The 10121-nt window shown below is 38.3% G+C and overlaps 1 long non-coding RNA gene across 1 annotated transcript in view; it reads right to left on the bottom strand.

The window, feature by feature from the left end:
• Positions 1-2266: 2266 nt before the first annotated feature.
• The window catches only part of LOC141569644 (uncharacterized), a 37304-nt gene continuing 29449 nt past the window's right edge, over positions 2267-10121 (bottom strand). The window contains exons 3-4 of the long non-coding RNA XR_012493359.2: positions 3134-3174; positions 2267-2401 (exon numbers count right to left, since the gene is read on the bottom strand). This is a non-coding gene — a long non-coding RNA (uncharacterized LOC141569644). The remainder of the gene's footprint in view (positions 2402-3133; positions 3175-10121) is intronic.

Raw genomic sequence — 10121 nt, 5'->3', positions numbered from 1 at the left:
ACCTATGCTGTTGTGTGTCTATTTACTTATTTCCTTTTCATTACTCAGAAGTATTCCATTGTATAAATATACTGTTATTTGATAATCCATTCTCCTGCTGATAGATTTTTGAGTTCTTTCTAGTTTGGGACTCTTATGAATACAGTTACAACAAACATTTTTGTACAGTATTATGGGGGACAAATGTTTTCATGATTCATGAGAAAATACCTAAGAGTGGAATTCTTGGGTCCTAGAGTAGAAGTATGTTTAAGTTTATAAGGAACTAACAAAAAGTTCTCCAAAGTTGTACCATTTTAAACTCCTACCAGCAGTTCAAGAAAATTCCAGTTGCTCCATATCCTTGATAATATTTGGTGTTGTCGGTCTTTTTTATTTTACTCAGTGTAGTGATATCTCAATTGGGTTTTAATTCTACTTCCATGATAACTAATGATGTTGAGCACCTTTTCACATGCTTATCGGACATTCCTATGTCTTCTTTGTGACGTGTCTGTTTTTAATGCCTTCAATCTGCCTTTTTTACAGCCTGCTTTATCCCCCTTAAAGAAGCAGTTATTCCAAGTTTGTTGTCTGAGAGAGTTCTGTGATAAAACAGATCAATTCAAGCAGTACATTTAGCCAATATTGCTTTTTATATTGGTCCAGTTTCACTGTTAAAAAGCAAATACCCTTGCTCAAATAAATTGGTGCGATCTCCCCAAAGAAAAATGCTGACTCTAGTATCTTATTTCCAACTCAGGGGTATATGAATGCACTCTAAATAAACAGTTTCAGCACAAGCACAACAACTGGAGGCAATGGTCTATTATAAATAAATGATGTTTTAAAAAACCAATCTATTTGCTTTTAAATGAACTCTGGCCTAAAGCAACATCGCAAATCATAAGTAATTCTATTCCCACAAAAAGAGGCTGAGGCAACAAGCATTATATATATACATACATATATATAAATCAATGGGTCTTCAAAGGCTTTACAGTAATTGGCATGAAATAAACTGTAGGGCCTCATAAAGGATGAACAAGAAAACTTTATTTTCATCCACTACAAAGTGTTTCAATAAGAATGAAACTCTTACAGAAAGCAAGGCTTGTATTTCTGAGGTAGGTTTACACCAATTCATCTCACTTGAATGTTAGGTATCCCAAGGTGACACCAGATACATCTTCAGACTTAAGGATTAATCAGTTTGAATGCTTGATTATACCATCTTTGCTCATGAAGACTTATTAATTGGTATTTTTATGTGCTGTAAGGGAGTTAATATTACTGAATGTAATCATAAATGCGATGGTAGAGTGTCGTACAATGGCCATCAGGTATGTCTCATCCACTTAAACTTCACACAAAAAATAATCTTTTTTTTTCCTGTGTATCTATTGCATTATGCTCACATTATAACATTTCAAACGTCTCTGATTTCTGCCTACTTATTCTTATATTTGGACTTGGTATTTTCTTGAGTACTGATGCCAATTGGTTCCTGCTTCACAATAATAACTTGTTTTATCTTGAGTAGTTTAGTCATGTTATACTGAGTCCCCCAGAGCAATGCTTCTCAAGGCTTTCTGTGCATAGGAATCCCCTAAAAATCTCGTTAAAATGCAGATTTTGATTCATTAGGTCTGGAGTGAAGCCCAAGCTTCTACATTTCTAACCAGCTCTCAGGGGATGCCCTTTCTGCTCACCCAAGAATCCCACTTTAGTGGCAAGGGGCTAAGAATAATCATAGCCTTGTCACTGTTGTGATACGTTAATATAATTTACCATTACAAATTTTTAGCTATACAAATACCACATTATGGCAGATAATGTACTTTGCCTACCCAATTGCTATCTCTTGTCCTCCAACCCTCATGCATCTTCTGTTTGTTGATAGAACTCTCATTTTATTCAGGGCAGCAATCCAATCTTGGCTATTCTGCTCCTTTTACTAAATATCCACTTTCCCAGGGCCCCTTGCATCTAAGGGTGGCCTTGTGACCCAACACTGGCCAGTGGGATGGGAGGAAAGAAATCTCTTAGGAGGCTTCTGGGAAAGCTTTTATTTCCCTGCTCAAAGAGACTATGATGCAAGAAACATTTTTCCCCCTGTAAATCAAATTAAACCTCAACAGCCAAACACTTTGCTGACAAAGGCTATATTCGTGTCCTAGGGCAGCCATAACAAATTATCAAAAATGTGGTGGCTTAAAACAACAGACACTTACTCTCACATAGATCTGGAGACCAGAAGTCCAAAATCAACGTGTTATCAGTGTTGGTTCCTCTCTCCTAGCTTCTGGTGGCTGCAGGCAATCCTTTGCATTCCTTGGCTTGAAGATGCATCACTCCAACCTCTACCTCCAACGTCAGATGGCCTTCTCTTTGTCTCTCTGCATGTCTTCTCCCTGTGTCTCTTATAAGGATACCTGTCATTGGATTTAGGGCCTGCCATAATCCAGGACGACCTCATCTTGAGATCCTTCCCTTAATTACTTCTCTAAGGCCCTTATTCCAAATAAGGTTACATTCTGAAGTTCCAGGTAGACATATCTTTGGGGGGGGACCCCATTCAACCCACTACACAGGCCTAATGTGTATTTTTGGAGGGAACCCTCCTTTAGCTCAGACTTGAAGAACTCTGGGGCTTACAACATCCAGGACATTTGGGAAAGGACTTCTTAGTCTACCATAGTCACTGTCCAAGCTCCTAGATCCCTATGAAAGCAGGGTTTTCTCTGGTAGATCCATTCATTACCCGCCAGGCTCAGCTTCGGGGATCTGCACAGTGACTCCTAAGGTACACCATGGTCTGTTCTCAAGTATTCCTGTGGCCTCCCTGTCAGAGGAGGAAAAAGTCCCCACCACTGCCACCACTTACTCCTTGGTCTCCCAGGCCTGGCTATATAATTCGTGGGACCCAGTGCAAAATGAAAATACAGGGCCCCTTGTTCAAAAATTACAAAGAATCTCAAGAGAGTCACAGTAGAGCATTAAGACAAGCATAGGACCCTGTGCAACTACATGGGTCATTCCCCCATGAAGCCAGCCCTGCTTCCCAGTCTCCAAGGGTTGGGCCAAATCCATCAAAATTCTCCCCTGCACTCCCTGTCCCTTTGGGAACATGAATGAAACACAGAACCCTTACCTCCCTTTGGGGCCTAGAGACTGGAACTCAGAATGCAGGGCCTGGTTGAATGTATAGAAGCAAGGAGAAAGTTGTCTTAGAAGTTATCTTTCTGATGAATCCACAGCGTAAAAATCAGATAAGATATAAAAGAGTATACAAATTAATGTGTCGATAACTTGCTCTGTTAAAAAAGAAAGGTGGCTAGGGATAGCCGGTTAGTTCAGTTGGTTAGAGCACGATGCTTGTAACACCAGGGTTGCCAGTTCGATCCCCACATGGGCCAGTTTGAGCTGTGCCCTCCACAACTAGATTGAAACAACTACTTGACTTGGAGTTGAAAAAACACACTTAAAATAAATTAAAAGTTAAAAAAAAAGGGTGGTTAAAATAAAAGCCACCTTCACATGTTCTGAGTATGCTGGAAATCATTAGTGTGGGTCTAGAAGTTAAAAACAAACAATGAAACCATGTAATAAAACAAAGAACAACCTCCTACCAAAATATCACATTACTTACCTTCTTAGTCCAACTTAAATGACTTTTTAAATTCTTAAATGTTCTATGGAATAGGGAAGTTACTGACCAAGTTCTTCTGGTTTATGTTTTAAGAACTGTCACCAAAGAAAATGTTAGCCTTGCAAAGCCAACCACAAGCTGAAATGCAAAAAGAAATGGGAACTGAGCAATTTAGGGTATTAAAAATAGAAATTATAACTAGTAATATAATCACCGTTTCCTGGGTTTTTCATTTCTTTCAGGAACACAAGTATGAAAAATATTTAACCTGTTAAAACTTTTTAAGATGATTGTTTTTCTGAATTTAAGCATTGTTAGAATTCTTAACAGGTACCCACCTACTCTAAAGGAAATGGACAAAGTTTTAATTTTTCCACCTAAGTAATTATTTCTACATTTAGTACATCATGTCAAGCTGAGTTTTATTTCTCTTAGGGCTATAGAGCTATATATTTCTGCTTTCAGTATAAGCAATAGCAGATCTTGTTTCCCACAAAGTTTGCTATGAAGTTTTCAGAATTTCAAGTTTGTTGTTGTACAAAGTAAATAAAACAAAATACATATGATGTGAAAACATTTCAGTTAGTCTCTTAATATACACAACCCTACAACTGTGTATAACTCACTTAAATACAAGTAAACTTTTATCCCATGAGAAAAATGAAAATATAAATATGTATATGAAGAACGCTTAATTTTACTAGTTATTAAATTATCCCATGAGAAAAATTTGCAAGTGGTAAATATATACAGAGGGTGCCAAAAAACGTATACACATTTTAAGAAAGGAAAAAACTGTATTAAAATTGTAATACTCAATACATACCCATAACTAAAGATGAATACAAGCCATGTTTGACTTCTGCAATTACAAGAGGTGCTCAAAGTGGTTACCATCAGCTTAACTTTAATACAGTTTTTTTCCTTTCTCAAAATGCGTATACATTTTTTGGCACCCTCTGTATATAAAAATACCTGATTTTACTAGTGATCTTAAAATGTACATTTTTTTTCTTTTTTGTTCCTTTTTATCGACCTCTTCCTATTTCCCCCACCCCTCCAGCCCCTGGCAACCACTCTTCTACTCTGTTTCTATGACTTTGACTTTTTTTTTTTCCAGATTCCACATACTTGTATGTGATACCACGTAGTATTTGACTTTCTCTGTCTGGCTTATTTCACTTAGCATAAAGCTTTCAAGATCCATTCATGTTGTCACAAATGGCAGAATTTCTTTCTTTCTCATGACTGAATAATATTCTATTGTATGTAGTTATCACATTATCTTTATCCATTCATTCATTGACAGACACTTAGGTTGTTTCCATATCTTGGCTATTATGAATAATGCTGCAGTGAACACAGGGGTGCAGATATCTCTCTGAGAACCTGATTTCATTTCCTTTGGATAAACACCCAGAGTGGAATTGCAGGATCATACAGTAGTTCTATTTTTAATTTCTTGCAGAATCTCCATACTGTTTTTCAAAGTGGCTATACTAATTTACATTCCTACCAAAGGTGCACAAAGGTTTCCTTTTCTCCAGATCTTTGCCAACACTTATTATCTCTTATCTTTTGGATGACGGCCATTCTAACAGGTGTGAGGTGATATCTCATTGTGGTTTTGATTTGCATTCCCTGCTGATTAGTGACGCTGAGCATCTTTCCATCTGTCTTTTAAAAATGTACGTTAAAACAATCTATGCAAATATTCATCATCTAAAAATTGCCAGCTAAGAGACTCTAGAGATATAAATACAAAAAAGATATAGTCCCTACCTTTGAGGATCTTATAGTCTACACAAAGGGAAACAGGCATGTTAACAAATGAATACAAAAGTTATGTAGGTGTAACATTAGAAATCTCTATGTTGTTCTATAGGTTCCAAAGATGGAAATGTTCAATTCTACCTCAAGGGTAGGGTGGGCTTCCCTAAGGAGGTACACCTTTTTCTGTCTTGAAAGATGTCCAAAAATCAATGTTAGATTAGTGTGTGGGACTCAGAGTGGGTGACTAAATTCCAGTTGAAGCAGCAGGAACAATGATATAGGGTGAGAAATAGTAAGGTGCGTACAGATAACTATAAAAAGCTCAGTTGCCCGGTATCTATGGTTTTGAGGACGGGGAAAGGGGTAGAGTGAGATAACTGGGGCAAGTAGTCATATGTCAGAGCTAAGGATTCTCTGAACTTTATCCCATAGGGACTCGTAAGCCATGGGCTAGTCATTTATATTTATTTCTTAGCCTAGATCAGTCTGATTTAGAGTGGCTATTAAGGTCAATGATTACTGTAATAGAGTGTTAGCAAAATGGTTGCCATCATTGGGCAATCCCTTTCACTCTGATTCCTGGCTTAGCCAGGTGACTTGCTATGGAAAATGAGACAATAACAAACATGAGACTTGAAACGTGTTTGCACTTTGAGGCTGTTCCTGGGAACCATTCAGCCATCACCATGTGAATAAGTCCAGGAGAGCCTGCTGGAGACACATGACCAGTCACCCTGATCACCCCAGCCAACACCAGCACCCACTCCAGATATGTCAGTGAAACCAATAGTTTTTCTTAACACATACTCATTAAGGAAAACCAAAAAGATAGAAAGAAGGAAACGTGTCACCCATAGTTGTGCTACCTAAATATAACCATTATAAGCTGTTTTAAGGCTCTTTATTTCCAATCTTTTTCTCTGCACAGATTTGTTTTCTATAAGGTGCTAATAATTCTATATGGATAATTTGGCATTGTGCTTTTCAAATTGTATTTTAAACGTATGGTTTTTTCATTACTTACTCTTCAAAACTTCCATCTTTAATGAAAGGATCATAGTCCATCCAGTGAATGAACCATAATTTCTTAACTGTTGTTGGGTATATGTGGCAGTAAACCTGCATAAGCATAAATCTCTTCCCCAATTTAGAATTATTTCCTTAGAATATTCACATTGAGTAATTAGATCAAAGGATATGAATATATTTTAGAGCCAATACATATTGATACGTTCACAGAGGATCTCATACCAAATTACACACTCATCAACATTGTCTGAGCACCCATTTCACCAAAGCCTCAGTGACTCCATGGAGTTGTTGTTCATTTTGTTTTGCTTTCCATCTTTGTTAATGTGGATAAGAAATTAATTCTAGTTTCCATTTTAATTATTTGAAAAGTTGGAAAATCACATTTCTCAGTCCCTATCACAGCACTGAACTAGTCGATTTCTCAAAATAACTTTATTATAATCCACACAATAACTGTTCCAAATTCCTATAGAAAAGTATCTAGAAGTAGCTATCTGTGTGAATCTGTGTTTGCACAGTAATTTACAAATACTGAGAAGATGTCAGTTACCTACATCTAAGAATGGGCCTGCCCACATGAAGATCATTGGTGAGAGGCCTAAACATCCCCCAACCTACCCCGTGGCATTGTTAAAGAAGAACCAGAGCTGGACAGCAGTTAAAGTGGTAAAAACAGATTTTATTCAAGACTACTGCAATAGAGAAAGGAGATCTCAGGATAGAATGGGGCTCAGTTCTGAATACAGCACAGGCAAGTGGGAATGTATAGCCAAGGAGCAGGCTGGGGGGGCAGTGGATGAAAAATTACTAAGGGGAAATATCAGGGTAAGGAGGATTCTGGGTAAACTGACCTAATGGAATTCCTTGCTGAAGACAGCCCAGGGTAATCGAACATCACCTAGGGGATGGTGAAGGCTGTGGAACCTGATTAGATATAGAGGGGGATCCAGTATAGGGGGTGGGGCTTCTGGTTAACCTGTCTTAGCAGGGTTCTTGCTAAAACTGGATTTTACAAAGGGAAGTGCACAGATGGTCCTAGTAAAATGTTCAAGAGCCTAACTAAAGTTTGGTCAAGCAAAGAATCTGTCAGCATCACCAGGGAATTCACACCCCAATATTCTTCCAATTTACAGATGAGTACCCTCAGCCTTGGGGATTTTAAGAAACCTGCTCAAGAGTCCGGATATAGAAACATCAAAGTGTGTACATAGAATATCAGGGCAGGGTAGATGGGTTTCTTGGTTCACAGAACAAAAATAAAACGAAGTAGCAAGAAGGGTAATACGTCATTACAAGATCTTTCTCATATATCTCAAATACAACCACTTCTCACATCTCTCCTGCTGCCACCCCAGTCCAAACCACAGTCATTTCACCGAAACTACCCCAGTACGTGTAGTCTGCTAACTAGTTCCCCTGATCCCACCTATGCCCTTCTACAGTCTTCTTCCACGTGTCTCCTAAATATTTTAGCAATCTTCATGTTCCTTTTATTCATGTGGTAGACAAGGAACCTTGCATAGATAATTCTGGCCAGCCTCTTCTCACAACTCTTTCATCTCTCCCTTCAAGAGAAAACAGAACTAAAAGTGTGTGAGCCCAAGCTGACCCATTTGCCGACTGTAGGACTTGGGCCTCGCCCATGCCCAGATGAGAAAGGCAGCCTGACCATTGTCTCAGCTGCCTTAAACACTCTCCTCACTCTCCTTGCTCAATTCCCAACCTACCAGATGAAGGGAAATACCTCCATTTTGGGGTTTTTTTTTCCATAAATCTTAAGTATCTGCTATGGGACAGGTGCTGTGCTATTTACTAGGGACAGGATGGTGAACAAGACACAAATGGTCCTAGTATTTTGGACCGTACATTCTAGCAAGGGACACTAAAAAACCAAGTAAATAAACAAAATAAAGAGAAAGTTCACACAGTAAAATAAGTACCGGGAAGAAAGCAGAGTGTTATGTTAGATTAGAAAACATTAGAAAGGGAGCTGATTTGAGATTGGGTGGTTGGCAAAAGTCTCCCTGGGAAAATGACATTCAAGCTGAGACTCAAAGAAGGAGGAGGAGGAGTGGGGTTGGGGTGTGGAGACACAGAAAGAGAACAATAAGTTCCAAGGCCCTGAGGTGGAACGAACATTGGCAAGTTCAATCAACTGAAAGACCAGAATGTGCTTGGTGCACAGCGAGCATAAAATTTGCCTGAGAGGTGGTCGGGAGTCCAATTAGGTAAGGCCCTAGAGACTGCAGTAAGGAGTTTGGATTTTATTCAAGGTAGAACAGGATGGTATTGCAGTTAATTAGGAAAGAGAAATAATCCAATATCTCTTGATAGTTTGTGGGAAATGGAATGGAATGGTGAAGGGTGACAGTGGGAAGACCATATAGGAGACTGGCTCTGGTCAGGTTAGAGATAATGGAGGTTGGAACTGGGCTGGTAGCCATAAAGATGGAAAGAACTGGGGAGATCAAAAGACATATTTTGGAGGTAGACTCAAAGGAAACTGCTTTCAAAAATCCACTTTCATCAAATAGTAATAGACTCAATTGTTTCGTTAGTAATAAAAAACATGAAATCCCTAAACCAAAATGGCAAAATGGCTATATATATAAAGAGTATCCTAGAAAAAAAAAGATAAGCTATATTGCCATTTGTGGTTTAGGTATAAAGAAATTATTCTAAAGGACTTAGACGAAATATGGTATTAAAAAATCTGTATGAACTGTTGCATAAGTGCCATCAGATTTGGAAAAATGTATCATTCTAATTTACCTGAAATGAGAAAAAAACACACGTTATATCCAGGCACTTATAACTGGATGACTGACAACTCACAAAATGTTTACTCATTTAAAAATAGTTTTAAAAGAAATTGCAGGTTGGATTAGATGTAGAAGGTAGAATCAAGAATGGCTCCAAGGTTTCTGGTTGAGCAATCAGTTGGTTGGTATTGACTTTTAATGAGATAAGGACAACTGAGCAGGGCATGAGGTAAAGGTTGTACACAGGGATTAGAAGTTCAGTTCTGGACACGTTAAGTTTGACATATGAGCTTAGTCTTTTTGACTCTGGACAAACACAAGATGGTTCTTGAGGAAAATAAATGTGACCTAAATTGATGCAACAACAAATTGAGAACTAGTAACAGAGAGACAGAAAAAAAGAGAGAAATCTGTATACGACTTTCCAAAAATAAAAGCACCCAGAACTGTTGTGTTTCTTAGAGAAGTTATCTGAAACTTGCAAATAATAACACTATGAAGCAGGTACAAGATTACTGCTCGCTTATAGATGAGTAAACGAAAATGGAAACTTTAAAAAACACATGCAAACTGCACAGCTAATAAGGGAATGAGTTAGGATTACATAAATTGTAATAATATATGGTAAATGTAGGATAAGATTACTTTATTTTTCTATCACCTTGTGTCAGACAGTATTTGTCCCCAGCTCTAAATCAGTCATATTCTAGCTGATGATGTCAGGGCTTGGAACTCTGCAAACCATATCTTTGCCAGTAGGGGGAGCTAGAGTAAGTGATTGTAAGTTTGGAAAAGGAAGACTAGCCTTGCTCCTCTCTGTCTGCTCCCCACACCTTGGCAGCAGCAGCTCCTTCCCACAGCAGCATCTGAATCCAGCTGCTAGCTTTTCCAACATTTGCAGAGCCAGCTTCATTGTCACTGCA

The sequence above is a fragment of the Rhinolophus sinicus genome, chromosome 18 (genome assembly GCF_057876585.1).
Source record: "Rhinolophus sinicus isolate RSI-liver-muscle chromosome 18, RSI-T2T, whole genome shotgun sequence".
NCBI classification, from domain to species: domain Eukaryota; kingdom Metazoa; phylum Chordata; class Mammalia; order Chiroptera; family Rhinolophidae; genus Rhinolophus; species Rhinolophus sinicus.
The sequence above is the reverse complement of the archived record's forward strand: the minus strand, read 5'-3'. Positions and strand labels throughout refer to the sequence as shown.